General features: G+C 36.3%; 1 protein-coding gene across 1 annotated transcript in view; it reads left to right on the top strand.

The window, feature by feature from the left end:
* The window catches only part of GABRB2 (gamma-aminobutyric acid type A receptor subunit beta2), a 301,134-nt gene that overhangs the window by 1,499 nt on the left and 281,846 nt on the right, over window positions 1-17,789 (top strand). The gene's annotated exons all lie outside the window — the stretch shown is intronic.

The raw sequence follows: 17,789 nt of genomic DNA, 5'->3' as shown, positions 1-17,789 counted from the left end.
TGTGCGTGAGTATGTGTATGAAGTGGGGTGCGGCACTGTTTTTGAGATTTCAGAGCTGGCTGTTTCTGGTCCTTAAGGGTTTTTCCAATCTGATTTGAAATCGTGGGACCTGGCAAAGAGGGTGTAAAATGCATCACATACTCACCTGCAAAACATAGCCACATACAGGAGAACCCCTGCAGAAGTCATATTTCCTAAGGTTCAGTGAAAAATCTGCTTCATCAAGTGATTTTTCTGAGTTTGAGGTATGCTTAGAGAAAGAGAGAAGAGGGGAGAAACAGGGAGGAGTTTGATTTGACGTTTCACCGAGAATGTAACCTGGGAACTAAACTGTAGCAGAGAGGCTTAAAAAATGACCCTCAGGTACTGATAGCCACTTGTTGCTTTGGGAGATGCTGTCTTTACAGCTGATGGCAAGCCCCATTCCCTGCCAATTGCTTACCTGGTCCTTTAACCCTTCTTGCCCACCAAAATAGAGAAAATAAAAATAAAAATTGACGAGCTTGTTTTCAAAACGCATGCTCAGACCCATGTATCATCTCTGGTCACTTCTGCAATGGTATTCAAAGAGTGTGTGATTTATGGACAGCAGGACTCCTTACTTTCTTCCTCTTTGGACTTGGGGCAAGTGCTAAGAGAAAAACCCTCCGTCTTCCCCTTTGGGGAGCACTTGGGGGGAGGGGAGGGTTTGCTTCATGCTGGAGCGCCCCCTGCTGCCCATGTTGGGGCACTGCAAACAAGACAATGTCAAGTGTCCCAGATACCCCTGTTTACTTGGGCCATTTCTCCAGCGACTTTTCTACTCTGTGTTTTTGAAGTTTTCATCTTTGGAAAAATCTCTCTAGAATGGGCACGTTTGAATGTAAGATGCCAGTGTTACCTTCAGTCCTGATAGGATACAGAACATTTCAGAAGAATGTGTTGTAGTGTAGTTCTGCCTGAAAATGGGGTGTACTCTTAAAGAAGAGGGCCTAGCGTGTGAGATTTTAAGCGGAACAGTTCTAAGCCAGCCATCAGGACTTGACAGTTAGGACACTTATTAATTCACTCAAGAGAGCCAAATACTAGGTAGTGGATATATTCTCAACATAATATAAATGTTCATCACTCCAGAATTCAAATTATAGAGGAAGCCCAAATAACCAGCCCAACCTTCTACAATGTCCAAAGTTTAGTGGAAATCCTGAGCTATCACAAACTTATGAAACATCTGTCATTACTTCAGAGAATATTCAACTCTTTCAATGATGTTCATAACAACATTTATCTTGTTATATTCTGATTATTGGGAAAGTTTTGTAACACAGACTGCAGATACTATTGGATGATTCAGAACCATAGACTTCCCACACATTATAAGAATCTCCTGTGTAGGTATAGAATATATCTTGGGAAACTAACTCCTCATATATACAAATATTCACTTTTGTGAGATTTTAGAGGTCTTTTATCAGTTTATATTTTGAATTTTACCATAAAATAGAAATGTCCTAATATGGATACCTGCCAAATCCTAGGTACTTGAATAGAAATTGTGTGGCTGAAAAGAGGTAATGGAAATCAAGTGTAGTTCTGTGTGTCTTGTCTTTTGAATTTTTATTTGTTTATACTCTTTCCCCCACATTTTGTCACCTTCCTCTTCAGAATATTAGAAACGTGGGACTTTATGGAAACATTAAGAAATATTTAAGAATCTATAAAAATTAAGAATCTAAAGAAACAAAGATGTGGTGGTTAGAAGTTGCTGCAGTAGAACTTGGATGTATAAATTAGCTAAGAACTTAGACCTGTTATATCTCCAAATGGCTTAACAGCAGTAGCATTTTCTTTTTAAGGTTTTTTTTTTTTTTTCCATTTTTCACCAGCATGTAGCATGTGGGAGAGGTATCAGAACTGGACATGATGCCAAGACCTGCTAGTCAAAATACAGACCCAGCTAAGGCACAGTGTCATCTCTTAAAGCTATTTACTGTTGGATCAAAGTCATGGGATGTTGAAAGTGCAAAAACAAATGTCAGGTTGTAAATAGGCCAGTACTGCAGCATTAATGATTAGAACCAAGTGTTAAAATTCCATGCTAGATTCCTTTCTTAGCCTACTGCTAATACACGTGGACTTGTCCAGACCCAGTTTTACTTGCTAAAAATTAACATTTCATGATTAACAGTCATAATGACTTTAAATTAATCCTTCAAAGAAAATGTTGTCACATAGGGTATTATTTTTTAAGTATGGTTATTTGATTTGAAGCAACAGATGGGAAATTTCATCCCTAATGTCTAAATAAAAGAAGATGTTTATGGCATATTGCCCACTGTATGCAAGTTAGTATCTTTTGATTGGATTCAGCTTTGAAAGAACGGTTGATTATTTAAGTGAAACCTCAAAATTGATTAACACACATGTTTCTGCCTCATTTACCTTTGTGGCCTGCAACCTCTGGTAACTGTAACTCTCTGATTATAGCAAATCTTCCTTTGAAGAATGGTAGGTACCAGATAATTTACATTGTCGTTGGCTCATTTGTACTGAAAGGAAAAAAGGCCCCTGTCAATGTGGTGTTCCTGGTAAAGGACAATGATAGAAAGACTTGAATACTAGTTTTGCTTCTGCTGCTTAGTCAACCTGAGGAAATTGACAGCTCGATGGAGCTTGATTTCTTCGCCTGTTACAAAGGAATAATAGTCCCATTTTAAGTATTTCACGTGACTACCAGAATTGATACAATGATGCAAGTGAAAGTATTGGTGTTCCATGAACATAGCTTATGTAGAAAGCTGAGGAGACCCAGTTATCCATCCCAGCTGCTGCCCTAAGTGTACTTGGGTTAATAATTTATATTACATGGTCTCAGTTTCCATATATTGGAAATAAGAGGGATGTGTCAAATTAACTTATAAATCAAAGGTACACGTGTCTCTGCTTTGGTTTATTATAATATCTCTGTAGGGTACAAAGAAATTTCAGGACTTGAAACCCAGCATAAATGATAGAAAAATGCAGAATTCCTAAATGGAATGCAGTTGTGAGTTCTTGGGTGATTATGGTCTGTTACTCAGCCATGTGATTCAGGTGACTGTTGACCCTGTGGAAGAACTTTGGAAGAGAACATGATCTCAATTAGAATGTTCCTGAGCAGAAAGCTTGGCTTTAGCTTGAAACATTTTTAGATGTCTTGGTTAAATTGGCAGGAATCTTTTTGTTAAGATTCTTTGATGAAAATGCATTTTAAGATCCAAAATTGGCTCTGAAGGATTATGGACTGAAATAGCTTTCTCTTCATTTAAAGCAGATTCTTCTCCATCTTGAAACAACACATTTGCCAACCAAAGAGTGAAGCAATATTTCACTTTTGAGGAAAGAATTCTAGTAAACACATATACAAATTACCTTTTTATGGAATGGTGAATGGCAAAAAGTGCTGCCTTTTTTTTAAACAGATGTTTTCTTGCATCACCAGCTGCACAGTTTAAAATTCAGTTCGACACAAAGTCTTATTTAGCAGCTACTATGATCTAGCTATGTGTTCGGCCTTAAGGACAGAGGAGTGAATGTGAATGACTTGTTCCCTGACCTCATAAAACTTAATATCTGGTGTTCACTATTGTTAATTCTACTGCAGGTTTCTGTTGTACTTAGGTTTAACATAAGTATTTTCTCTAAAAATTTTTATGAGTAGCCAGTTTTGTACTTAGTGGTCTGTATTTCCCATGCATTTCTTTTATCCCTTGTTGATTTCACCATTCACTTGTTATTTCATATTTGAAATTGCCTAATACGTTACATACATCTTCTGCCGTCTTAATTTGTGTGTATAAAATACATGTAGCCAAGGTTATGGGCTTGCCTGGTGGCTCTGTGATAAAGAATCTGCCTGCCAATGCAGGAGATGCGGGTTCCATCCCTGGATCAGAAAGATCCTCTGGAGGCTGCTGCTGCTGCTGCTAAGTCGCTTCAGTTGTGCCCGACTCTGTGCGACCCCATGGACGGCAGCCCACTAGGCTCCCCCGTCCCTGGGATTCTCCAGGCAAGAACACTGGAGTGGGTTGCCATTTCCTTCTCCAATGCATAGAAGTGAAAAGTGAAAGTGAAGTCGCTCAGTCGTGTCCGACTAGTAGCAGCCCCATGGACTGCAGCCTACCAGGCTCCTCCGTCCATGGAATTTTCCAGGCAAGAGTACTGGAGTGGGTTGCCATGGCATGGAAACCCACTCCAGTACTCTTGCCCGGAGAACCCCATAGACAGAGGAGCCTGGCAGGCAGTCCATGGGGTCGCAAAAGCGTTGGACATGACTTAACGACTAAAACAGCATGCTGAGGTTATGTTATCTCCATGTGGTTTTGCTCTCTATCCAGTGATTGGTTGGGTGTTTGACTCAGTGAATGCCATAGATATTGGGTGAACTATTTGCTTTTAGAACAGTAAATCATTATTATTCATTAGACACAGTATCATATATGTGGAGAGAAAGAGCATTGAATTATAGTCCTCAAATTCAAGGCACTGTTTAAATTACTATTTTGATCAAGAAATGTGAAAAGAATTACAATGTAGGATCATTGAGTTCTTTGAAAGCAGAAATACACATATTAGGAATATAGAAATTTGAGGTATCACATAGAAATTACTAGGTAAAAATGGGGTTTAGAAGTCTGTGGAAAATGTTCCAAGCAGAATGAATGTCGTATAGGAGAATAATCTGGAAAAATAAATGGGATTAAGGATTTGCAAGTAGCTTTAAATGGCTTGATTTGGGAGTGGGGGTGAGGAGGTGATAAGAGTTGGTATTGAGATCATAAGTGGTGATCAAGTTATAAAGATCATTTTTGTAGCTTACAGAGGAGTTTATAGTTTGTTCTAAAGGCCAAAGGGACCCGTGAAGGGATGTCACTGGGAGAATTGCTTGAACAGATTCTTAGTTAAGGAAGAAACTTTTGAAGTGTGGAGGGTGGAGCAAGACCTAAGGTTGGGAGATGAGATGAAAACCCACTACAAAAATCCAGAAAGAACTGGTGAAAGGAGACAGGGACATAAAAGAGAAGATACAAAATTAGAGCATTTGTGAAGAAGTGACAGGACTTGGTGAAAATCCTAAGATTCTGATGGGATCATTTATGGGGAGAGGGCAGCCAGGTTGCAGGTGGGACAGGGGATGAGGTGTGAGGGCACATGAGTTCAATTTGAGAAATCCTGACTCTTCCCCACACATGGAATATCCAAATGGAGACTGGAAAATACAAGTCTAGAGCTTAGCAAGAAGTCATTACTGTCGACATGAACTTGGACATTGTCAGCACGTAAGTGGTAGTATAACTGTATAAATGAATACAATTCAAAAGGGAAAGTGAGAAAACTATTAAGAATGGAGATCACTGTATGGTAAGCACTGTAGTTTAAGCAGTGGAATGCTGAAAAGGAGCCCATAAAGATTAATGAACAGCTAAGCAGCAGCCAGAGGGTTAGTCGGAGGACCTGCAGATAATGTCTTCAAAGCTGAGGCACAAGAGAATTGAAAACGGAAGTGCTCATCTGTGGCACATGCCACTGCGGTCAACTGAAATAAGTTCTGAGACTTGTCTCCCTGACATAGGAATAGGAGCATGCTGGTAAATAGACCTAGAGGAGTGTCAGTAGTTGAAGGCTACACTGTTGAAAAGTATGGATCTGAAGCTGAGTGAGGAGAGGGCAATTGCTAAAAAAAGTCGTTTGTAGGAGGAGTAGCCCTAGAAGGAAGTAGGTTGCAGGTATAAAACGGGAGGTGAGGTTGGTGGTGGAATGAGAAGTAAGGTGAAGGAGGTGTGAACACTCACTGACCAGGCTTCATTCTGAATAAATTATGTCTTGAAGCTCTCCTGCCCAGTTTTAGCAAGCTGTTTTTCCTTTTTTTTTTTTTTTTTGCCTTCTTCTGCTTAACCTTCTCTTCCCCCTTTCCTCTTCCTCCTGTGCAGCACCCAACATTTTCTACCATCACAACACTAATATAAGAAAACAATCACAGTTATTACTCATTTGAGCCCTTAACTCATTTGCAGATATCCTCCTGGTATATGTTACCTCATCCAATCCTATCAAAACAGTGATATGGCAACTGTCCACCTTTTTGTAAAAAAGGATTTTGAGGCCCAGAGAGATTAAGTGACTTATTCAAGGTCACCCAGCTAGCATATAATTGACTTTACCATCACTCAATCTTAGCCCTCTGATTGTACTGCACTTTTAGATGTAGCAAGGCATCATTTAATATATATATATATATATTTAAATTTCTCATGGACTCTGTTTTGTTGCAGTTGTTTGTTTTTATTCCTTTTTTTTTTTTCTTGGAAGCAGTGGTTGGGTCAGATAAACTAAGCCTATACAGGATGTTACTGTTACTCATTGTCTCTACCTTGAAAGAAGTCTTAATTTCATTAAAATGATTTTTTCAAATAGGTACTTTATTCGGCATGTATTAAATATGAGCATTGGTTTCTGTCCTTGAGAAATTTATGCTTTATATTACATCTGTTGAACACAAGTATGTCATAATTTCTTTCCTTATGAATGTGTGCTGTTAATTTGTCCAATAATTGTCATACTGCTCAAGTAGAATATGTAATATAACTAGTAAGGCCAAACTTTGTCACAAAATGTCAACTGATAAAGTTCAAGAACTGTAAACCATGTTAGTGGTTTTAAGCTTTGGATGGACACTATGTAAAAAGACCCTTTCCCTCTTTTTTCTTTTATTATCAAGACCTCATTTTTCAATTGAGTTTTTCCTTTGAGATCACATTTTTGTGATTTCTGATAAATTATGTCTACAAATAGTTCTCTTAAACGTGGCTGTTTTTCTTTTCTTCCTGAATCTTTACTCCATCTGTCCCACACAATATAGATGAGGTTGATTATAGAGATTACATTTCAAGAAAACTTATTCATCTATTTGTAATTAATTTCACAGGAAATAGGCAGTTTATAAATGATTTTCTCACAGTTAACTCTTAGGGCCGGTCCTTTGCTGTTGCTCTGTAGGACCCTAAACAGTGTTCTTGCTTGACTGTGACATGAAATAAAAATCTGACTATGAGCTTACTCTGCAAGAGAAGGAAGATGGAAATATCTCAAGTTGCATATTTTAGAAGTATCTCAAAGTATGCTTTAGCCGTGATTCCTCCCACCTCATGGTGAAATAGTCTTGGAAACTTCTGATTCAAACCAGGGCTCTGTAACAACCTAGAGGGATGGGATGGGTGAGAGGTGGGAGGGAGGCTCTAGAGGGAGGCGACTCTATGTATGCCTGGGGCTGATTCATATTGCTGTATGGTGGAAACCAACACAGCATTGCAGTCATCCTTCAATTAAAAATAAATACATTTAAAAAATGTAAATCAGAGAAAGTCTTTTACTTAACGTTGTGGGAGGGATACTGATGAATTTCGGGCACTGGTTTGTTTTGTCATAATTCATTCTGTAGCATTTATTTGTGATTGGTGCTCTTGGCATTTAGGGCCAGCTAATTCTGGCCAGCACATGCTCTATTTGGGGCCATTGAGTAATGGCTTTTGTACTAAATCACCATTTTCATTTATGTTCGGTGCTACATTGGGACACAGTCAGTTTTAAAAGATCACCAAACATGAAATGCAAAAATTATCCACATCCCTATCACTTCATTAAAGCTGTTTTAATTTGCCTATAACACCTTCTAATTCTTATCTGTTTGCTTATTCATACTTTATACATTGTACTTATTTTGCAGAGAGAATTTTATAGTCTGCATTTTCACTTAACAGATCATGTGTATTTTTATAGTTTTATGCTTTCTCCAAAAAAAGATGCACACCTCTGTCAGTAACAGTGTAAACTGATATGTATTCTTCTATTTTTTTTTGGTGATCTTACAAACATGTACAAGCATATAAGTATATTGACATTTTCTTTCTTACTTATTGTGTATTATTTCAAAAAATAATTAAAATACATTTTGTAGATTATTAGTCATAAGTCTACCTATAGGTTATTTGAAAATAAGCATATAATTTCCTTTTTTATGTGCTATTAACAATTACATGAAAATCACACGTGAAATAGAGAAGTGGGTTAATGTATAAATGGAAACGTTAAAATTTTCTGCATCAATTTGACTCTCATTTACACAGCTACAGATTACTGTGTTTCTAGCCTGATATTACTCAATTGTTTTCCCAAATCAATTTACATTGTTGGATGACATTAAAAAATACTTTAAATAGACAGTTAAAAGAAGAATGAGAAAGTAGATGGTAATGAGTTTTTAAGATACAAGCACAAGATTTACATGTTGCTCCAGTCATACATTTTGTTTGCAAATATGTATTTTATGAAACAAAGAGGAGAATGGGTTTATATTATTCTGTCCCTATTTATTTGGAAGAATATGGGCATGTCTCTAACCCACTGGCTCTTTCTAGTGCTCATTTTGTAAGCATTCAATTGACATTTTTACTGCCAAGTCTCGTTTTCCTTGCTCTATAATTTGGCACCTACTGTCCACTTACCTGCCAAGAGGTTTTAACTTAGAAGTAATTATTTGGGCAATTAAAGATGAAATAACTTTTCTCCTAACACAATAGCCAGAATGAAGTAATGAAGATTTTAAGGTGAGTCTATGTGTATCTTAGGAAAGTGATACATGAATAAGCCATGGAGAAATGTTAGAGCTGTTGAGCTGTGCAAATGTAGGAACATTGTCTGCATCTTCAGTGCCTAGCATAGTGTCTGACAGTAGATGCTCAGCAAATAGGGGGTTGTTGGAGGGGGTAGTTGAAAGACTGCAGTATATCAGCTACCAGGAAATATTTATCTAGTGCTACTCAACCAGCCCCTTGCCAGTGTTAAGGATATGAAAGCATTCTTACATTGGACCTAAGGCTCACTCTAGAGACAAGAGTGATCTTAATTGCCTGAAGAAGGAGGTGAGGGTTGATGGAGACAAGATTGTTTCAGATGGAGGGAGAGAAGAGTGATGTATCCCCTGTGGAATAGGAATCGAAGATGGAGATCCAGGTTTTTACAGTGATTCTCAGGCTTTTTTGTGCAACAGAATCACCTGAGTCTTGCATTAATATTTGTATTTTCAGGACACATGCCCAGAGTCTATTCAGTAGATCTGGGATGGACTTCAGGAGTTCACATGCTTAACAGCTCTCTGTATGACCAACACAAGTACTGTCTGAGGGCTGATGTTTGAGGAACACTAGTTTTATAGTGAAGGTAGAAACTCATGCAATCACCAATAAAGGAATTTGAAAACAGAACTAGCGTCTAGTTATAACACGGGTTTTTGTGATGGTAAAGATCCAAGTGGTCAGAGTAGGTGAGATTTGTAGAAGACTTGATGCAAGAAGGATATCTGGGCTGAACAAGAAGGATTAGTGTAATCTGAATGGATGGAAAATAGGGAGAACAGTCTTGTGGGAGGAGATAGTGTGGGGAGGAGAGAGTGTGAAGAAAGCTATTACATGTTAGCAATAATAATATTGAAAAAAATAAACAGTGCATAGAAGTATCCCACTTAATGTTCATTATAGTCTCATGAACCAGAAAATAGTATCATCATCTTCTTTTATAAGTGTAGAGACAAGGAATAGAGGGATTGTGTAATTTCTAAGATCATATAGCTAATATAAGTGTATAGAAATGGTAGGGTACACATGTAAGGTATGACTATGTACGGTGAAGCTTAATTGCATCAGATTGTGCCAGCTCTGCAGAGGAGACACTGAAATTTCTTGAATAGCTGCTATGACTGATGAGTCTTAAGCACCTTCACAAAGAATGAAAGCAGGGGTCACTTATTAAGGATGAGAATGAGGGCATTAAAAAACATTTTCCATATCTGATTTTCATTTTTATAAAATGCCCTTTGGAACCTTCTTACTAATTTTTTGACACATGTGATGATAATAATCATAGTTCTATATTTTAAAAGGTCAAACACAATTTGTGAAATGAGGGGAGGGATGAGTACCTAGCACAGGGTGCTATAAGTTAATAATAGTTATGTCAGTTTAGAGAGGTTTAGAAAATATCAGAAAGATTGATATTTTAATACACATTCTAGGATAGTATTCTTTGATTATTCTTTCTTGTTTAAAAAGTTAGCTATTTGATTGGTACTAGTTAGTATTAGTAGTATTACACATTTACATGTAAGCAAAATGTCATTGAAATAGCTTCCTACAACTTATTTATGGCTTGAACTATGTGCTTAAACTTAAGGTCTCAGTGATTAACCATGTAGAGAGGTTGCTTCTCTACATATCAGTAATTTAGTGCCTAATTAATCTGAGACCATCAAATTAGAAATTTTTTTTAAAGTTTATCCACTGACTTTTACATGTCTTTCTTTTAACTGGCTAATCTCTAAAAGTTGCTTTTTATTCTGCTGTGTTTTTTTTAAAATTAATTTAGACAGAGCTGATAGTGGCATCATGAGAACTGAACCTCAGACTTGACTTTCTCGATAAATGAATGTCTGTTTATCTATATACCAATATGTAATGCCCATTATAAAACATAACAAAAATAGAGAGCTAAAGAGTATTTGATAAGAATGTATAAAGTTACAGTATTTTTTATCTCATAGTCACCATGATATTTACAGTTTTTTAAATTTCCTATGAAAATAAATGTAGTGAATAATAATGGAAAATTAAAGATTGTTTGATTCAACTTATTATTCTGTTAGTGGGGAATACTTGGTAGTAGGGCTTGTAATATAGATAATTCAAAGATAACTGCTATTTCCTGTGGCTATAGCCTATTTATTTCTCCCTTGATACTTTTGAAGAATTAACATAGGAAAAATAAGGTTTCAGAGAGTGTGCTATTCATCCTTTCCAGGAGGGAACATTTGTTTTAAAATAACTATTGAATTTTCCTGCTTCCTAGGACTACAAGTTAACTGGATTGACAAAAAAATATACATTCAGACAACTGGGTTTTAAACAGATATACAAAGATCATCTTTAAAAATTGTTCATTCTTGTGGTGTTGACTGTTCATCAACTGTAAATCTTTCAAGAAATATTTTAAAATATTAATCTCAAATGATTTGTAGGATATTTAAAAGGCTATCATAAAATAAGAAGCAGAAAGGTTAAAGAATTGTGACTGTGAACCGTTATTAGGTTATAGAATCAAATCGTCATTCTGTGTTTTCACTGTAATTGAAGCCACAGTGCTCCAAAAAAGGAAATTTAAGTAACTTTTCTTTTTGTTTCCCTTGATCTACAGACAAAGAAAGACTGACTTTGTAAATACATGTTTTTTGGGTTTTCTTGTCTTTTGTTTTTGCCAAATGAGAGTGTAAATTAACAGGCTGAAGATCTCTTGAAATGTTCTCTCATCTATCAGTTGTGTAAACTATTCCTCTTTCAAGCACTACGAAGCCAATACTCTCTTTGGACATTGGTAGGGCTGATCTGCTAGGCTGTGTAAATTTGCATCTGGCTTATGTGTTGGAAGAATGCTCATTACCTGAATCCCATTAGTATGCCTGTATGGCAAACCATTTTTCTAAGGGAATTCATTAGAGAATGATACCTTTGTTCTAAAAGTCATAATATTTTAAGCACTTGCCAAGCTTACAGGTGAAAGATCTGTGGAATTATAGACCACATGAAAAATAGAGTTTCTTTTGGATTTTTTAGATGCTTTATTTGAGATTTTAGGTTTTGGAAACTAATTTTCTATTTAATGAGCCAGTTTTGAGAATCATGTTTTAAAATGGTTTTATCTTGTTATTTTACTAACAGAATATGATCATCATCACCAGGTATAGACCACTTAGGTAGAAATGAAACTTTCTTACATAGGATGCTTTAGTCAAAGTGGCAAATGTTAGAAATGTGTCCTGGTTGTAAAATTCCCTGATTGGGGTATAATACCTCTTAGGTGTTTATGCTCTCATTTTGAAAAATAGCCACAGTTCTGGAGCTCTGGTTTTCCTATTTTGTTGTTGTTTTAGTGCATAGTGCAATCATGGCAAGAACAAAACCTGATTAAATTAAATGCTGCTTCTGCTGTTAGAGGGAGAATGAGAAAGACTCAGAGAGGGAGATGGAGGGAGAGAGAGACATACGTGATTCCTGTCCTTGAGGAGTTTGTAATTATTTTCAATAGTTGAGAAACAGCAGAAGGCCTTTTCTTAAAAAATAAAATATTTTGCTCTTGTTTTTGTTTAGTATAAATGAATATCATTTAAAATATGCAACAAGGATTTGCCATATAAGAATGTATATAATCAGGGACAGTCCTTTTGAATTAATGTGATGTGGAATCAACAGTATCAAAGTGTATATGGATTCTCTTTGTTCTTTTAAGCATTTGATAGTTTGTAAACAAATAGTTTAATTAAACAGTCAATGGAAGCCAAAATATAATTGCATTATATCTTTGACCTATTACCAGGATATATTTTATTATGATTAATAACACTAATAAGAATCACTACCATTTGTTGAGATATTTTTAAAATGAAGTGTAATTTTTCAGTGACTTCACATGTAATTTTCAAAAACCTCTATGAAATAAGGAGTGTTTTCACAATTTGTGTGTGTTAGTCCCTCACCTGTGTCTGACTCTTTGTGCCCCACGGACTGTAGCTCACCAGGCTCCTCTGTCCATGAAATTCCCCAGGCAAGAATACTGGAGTGGGTTGCCATGACCTTCTCCAGGGGATCTTCCTGAGCCATGTACTGAACCCGGGTCTCCTGCATAGCAGGCAGATTCTTTACCTTCTGAGCCGCCAGGGAAATGTATAGATGTGTAAACTGGAGACTAGAAGATACATGTAAATTAGAACCAAGATGTTACGGCCCTCCTTTGTGTAGCTCGAAAGTGCTGAAACTGGAATTAAAGCCCAGACAGTTTGTTTCCTATCCTGTTTGTTTTGTATTTTTCTCAAGTTAAAGGAAAGGGAAATTTAAAAAATTGAATGGACCTGCCTCCATTATGACTTCTCAAAATAATTGTTAATAGTCTACATTCTAGCTTCCCAGGTGACTTTGGGAAACTTATAAAAAATCAAACAAATAGAACCTAAAGGATAAAATCTGTAATATGCAAAAATAGACAATCTAAGTTGTTTAGAAATACAATAGTAATTATCACTGTTTCAGTATCATTAGGGTTTGTGGATAAATTGAAAATTATGATTTAATTTTTCATGGTTGTTTTAAATCATCTTTCATCATTAGGGAATGAATTTGATTCTGACTCAAAACAAAATTCTTCTCTGAAAAAATATATTTGGTAATCCTGAGAATTAAGAACAAAATTAGACTGATTAAATTTAAGACAGATTTTTTTAGAACCAAGAAGATATCAGCCCTTCATATCTTACTTGTTATTTTAATGAGGTGGAATATAAAATACTTAGTAAAATGATGACACACATGTATGTGAAATACTAATTGTGATGCATTTCAAGGTCAATTCAAAAGACTTCAGTTGAAATAGATTTGTGTTATTCAAGGTTGGGAAAAATATTTGGCTTAGACAAAATGTTTCTTATCCCTTTCCTTTTTTTTTTTTTTTAACTCTTTCAAATGTCCAGCTGAGTTGATAAAAATTATGAATAAAATTAAACCAAGTGTATAATGTATATCTAAAAACAGTATGTAATGTATGAACATATATAATTTAAAAATAATTATTAAGTTTTATATTTGTTTTGAAAGCAAGCAATCCTGAGAATAAAATATGCTATTGCATATCTTTAGAGATTATTTCTGTACTTACTGTGGAAAGGTCAGTGTTTACATCAGAAGCAAGGACTGGGAAGTTCTGAATTTGTCCTGAATTTGTTACTGATGATAAAACTTTGTAAAAATTTCTTAAATTCTCATTCAGGGTTTCTACTTTTGAAAATGAAAAAAATAAATGAAAGATATAAGGTAACTTCCAGCCTTTTACTATATTTGCTTTGTAAAGCAGGTTAATTTGTTTGTAATTTGTTTGTTATTTTGATTTTCTTAAGAGTATGGAATATTTTAATCTGAATTGCTTTTATTACTTATTTCTATCATTACAGAAAAATCACTAATAAACTATAGTGAAAAGTGCAGATCTCTATTAATATGTCTCAGAAATAAATGTTGGTAGCAAAATGATCACTAAACCTCAAGACTTCTTGAGAATTTGGATGCATGTACATGAAATAGAATCAGCAAATACATAGTTTTATATTATTTCTGCACTTAACATTTTGTGAACATCTTTTGATGCTATCTAAATTTTTTCTGTAACAAAATATCCAGTGGCTGTATAGAATTTCATTGTATGGCTACACCGTATTTATTAAATCAATCCTCTGTTGATGGACATTGTCATTAAGGCTTCCCCGGTGGCTCAGTTGGTAAAGAATCCACCTGCAATGCAGGAGACCTGGGTTTGATCCCTGAGTTGGGAAGACCACCTGGAGGAGGGCATGGCAACTCACTCCAGTATTCTTGCCTGGAGAATCTCCATGCACAGAGGAGCCGGTGGGCAATGTGGGATCGCAGTCAAATACGTCTGAGCGAGTGAGCACACACTATTTGAACTAAGCTGTATTAAAATATCCTGTGTATTCATATTTGATGCAACTGTAACACTTTTTCACTAAAGTATTATAAGTAGGATTGCTGGAACCCAAAGCGGGATCGATACCTATTTTAGATATTGGTATATTTTATATATTTATATGCATAGATTTGGATACAGAGTTGTGCTGTGCTGTGCTTAGTCTCTCATGCATGTCTGATTCTTTGCGACTGCATGGACTCTAGCCTGTCAGTCTCCTCTGCCATTGGGATTCTCCAGGCAAGAATACTGCAGTGAGTTGCCATGCCCTCCTCCAGGGGGATCTTCCCAACCCAGAGGTTGAACTCAGCTCTCCCACATTGCAGGTGGATGTTTTACCATCTGAGCCACCAGGGAAGGCCATGAATATTGAAGTGGGTAGCCTATCCCTTCTCCAGAGGATCTTCCCAACCCAGGAATTGAACTGAGGTCTCCTGCATTGCAGGTGGATTTTTTAACAGTTGAACTACCAGGGAAGCCTGGTACAGAGATATGCTTCCTTAAAAAAATTAATGTTCACACCACAAGTAAATGTGAGTTCCATTTGCACATACCCAGACCAGTCCTGGATATCTCCCTCAAGATATTCTTACTTGCCACCTTTGTTAATCTCTAAGGTGAAATTAGTAATTCTCTTTATCACTTAAAATTTTTATTGCCAAGTAACTATAGTAAATGGGCTTTCTGAGGTGGCTCAGTGGTAAAGAATCTGCCTGCCATGCAGGAGACCCACACTCAGGGTCAGGAAGATCCCTTTGAGAAGAAAAAATGGCAATCCACTCCAGTATTCTTGCCTGGGAAATCCAATGAACAGTGGAGCCTGGTAGGGTATAGTCCATGGGATCAAAAAAGAGTTGGACATGACTTGGCTACTAAACAACAACAATAACAACCATCTCAAATACCTTTTTGTGTTTATAGGCCATTTGCATTCTTTTCTCTGAATTGCCTTTTAAAAAATATTTATTTATTTTAATCGGGGGCTAATTACTTTACAGTATTGTGGTGGTTTTTGCCATACATTGACATGAATCAGCCACAGCTGTACATGTGTCCCCCATCCTGAACCCCCTCCCACCTCCCTCCCCACTCCATCCCTTTAGGTTGTCCCAGAGCACAGACTCTGAGTGCCCTGCTTCATGTGTCAAACTTGCACTGGTCATCTATTTTACATATGGTAATATACATGTTTCAGTGCTTTTCTGAACTTTTTATGTCATTTATTGATTTTTTTTCTCTTTAGAAGAATTTTTTTGTTAGTGATTTGTTGGAACTTTCTATATATTAAGGTTATGACCCTCTGTCATATATTATAAACATACTTCCTTATGTAATAACTTTGTGAATACTATCTTTTGATGTACTAAAGAGTATTATGGATTTTGATCTTAGTTTTAAGAATTTGAAAAGTCTTGTGTTCCATAAGATTTAAAAAAATGTTCAAATCATATTTTATTATTTTAGGTATTTTTATGTAATATCAAATCTCATTTGAAATGTGGTTTAGAGTAAGTTTTGAAGCAGGAATATACATAGATAACATAGATAGGTGTCACAATAATATTTAATGCAATCTATTATTTTCCTAATGATTTGAAATGTTGTCTTTATTATATAAGAAATCTCATATGTCCTTAGGTCTTTGCTTTTATTTCTGTTATTTACCTCATTAGTATTTTCCTATACTGCCTTGTACCAACACTGCTGTTGCTACTGCTGCTAAGTCGCTTCAGTCATGTCCAACTCTGTGCGACCTCATAGACGGCAGCCCACCAGGCTCCCCTGTCTCTGGGATTCTCCAGGCAAGAACACTGGAGTGGGTTGCCATTTACCTCTCCAATGCATGAAAGTGAAAAGTGAAAGTGAAGCCACTCAGTCATGTCCAACTCTAAGCGACCCCTTGGACTGTAGCCTACCAGGCTCCTCCCATGGGATTTTCCAGGCGAGAGTACTGGAGTGGGTTGCCATTGCCTTCGCCATGTACCAACACTAGATGGTTTTAATTATTCTGGTTGTAAATATCAAGATAAATTTCCAACAATGAAGTATTATCTCATGTCTGTTACAATGACTGTCATCAAAAAGGCAAGAAATAATAAGTACTGAAAAGGGTGTGGAGAAGAGGGAACTCTTGTGCTGAGTGGGTGGTGACATAAATTGATTCAGCCACTATGGAAAACAGTATGGAGTTTCCTCAAAAAAATTGAAAAAACATAGAACTACCATATGATTCAGCAGTTCCCCTGCAGAGTATTTAATCCAAAAGAAATGAACCACTAACTTAGAAAGATACTTTATCTATTTCTCTTTCTACCTACCTACCTGTATATATATCCTCATATTCACTGAAGCATTATTTACAATAGCCAAGATATGGAAAAAATCTATCAACAGATAGATAAAGAAAACATGATATATAAATATATAAAAGATGCATATACAATGGAATATTATTCCGACTAACAATAATTCTTACCATTTGTGACCGTATGGGTGGACCTTGAGAGCTTTATGTAAAAAGAAATAAATCAGAGAAAGACAAATATTGTTTGATCTCACTTTTATGTGGAATCTAAAATCAAGTAAAAAACAAACTCATCAATAAAACAGAACAAATTGATATTGATGGATGCCAGAGGCAGGGACTGGGAAGTGGGTGAAGTAAGCGAAGGGGGTCAAAAATACAGACTTTTATTTAAATAAATACAGTGTAAAGTTTTAAAATAAATGTCATGGGGGTGTAATTTATAACAAGATAGCTATAGTTGGTAATACTGTTTTGCATATTGAAAGTTCCCAAGAGAGTAAATCTTAAATGTTATCACAAGGAAAAAAAAATGTAGCTATGTGTGGTGATAGATGTTGAGTATACTTATCATGGAGATCATTTTGCAACATGTACAGATACGCTATTACCTGGGTTTCCCTAGTGGCTCAGACAGTGAAGAATCTGCCCCCAGTGTGGGAAACCTGGTTTGATCCCTGAGTTGGCAAGATCCCCTGGAGAAGGGAATGGCTACTGATTCCAGTATTCTTGCCTGGAGAATTCCATGAACAGAGAAGCCTGGCGGACTACAGTCCATGGAGTCACAAAGAGTCGGGCACAAGCTGAGTGACTAGCACTTTCACTGTCTTTACAATAAAACTAATATAATGTTTTATGTCAATTATAATTTAGAAGAAGGCAAATCTCCCTTCAT

The sequence above is a fragment of the Budorcas taxicolor genome, chromosome 7 (genome assembly GCF_023091745.1).
Source record: "Budorcas taxicolor isolate Tak-1 chromosome 7, Takin1.1, whole genome shotgun sequence".
In the NCBI taxonomy this organism is placed as follows: Eukaryota; Metazoa; Chordata; class Mammalia; order Artiodactyla; family Bovidae; genus Budorcas; species Budorcas taxicolor.
The sequence above is the reverse complement of the archived record's forward strand: the minus strand, read 5'-3'. Positions and strand labels throughout refer to the sequence as shown.